Raw genomic sequence first — 494 nt, forward strand, 5'->3', positions numbered from 1 at the left:
GAGGAGAGTTCATCTGTGCAAAACATTGAGTGCAGATGCTGGTAGAGGCCAGACATTAAATCCTCTAGACCTGAAGTTACAGGTGGTGTGAGCTACCCTACCTACCTGGGTGCTGAAAACTGGAAGCTTGGAGCTGGGATGGGGACAGGGTTTTGCCATGTAGCTCTAACTGGCCTAGAACTCACTATGTAGACCACACTAGTCTCAAACTCACAGAGATCTGCCTGCCCCTGTCAACTTCTGAAATTAAAAGAGAATGCTGTTATACCTGTTTCTTTTTCTCTGTAACTCTGACTGTCCTGGAACTCACTCTGTAGGTCAGGCTGGCATTGAACTCAGAGATCCACTTGCCTCTGCTTTCCGAGTGCTGGGATGAAAGGCACCACCACTGCTCAGCCACAGCATCCACCCTTATTTACTGCTAGGGGTGCTAAAGCAAAGAAACCCTGTCAAGAGGATGCCACCAGACAGACTGACTCCCAACACTCCAGACC

This window comes from Microtus ochrogaster, linkage group LG8 (assembly GCF_000317375.1).
Source record: "Microtus ochrogaster isolate Prairie Vole_2 linkage group LG8, MicOch1.0, whole genome shotgun sequence".
Taxonomy (NCBI): domain Eukaryota; kingdom Metazoa; phylum Chordata; class Mammalia; order Rodentia; family Cricetidae; genus Microtus; species Microtus ochrogaster.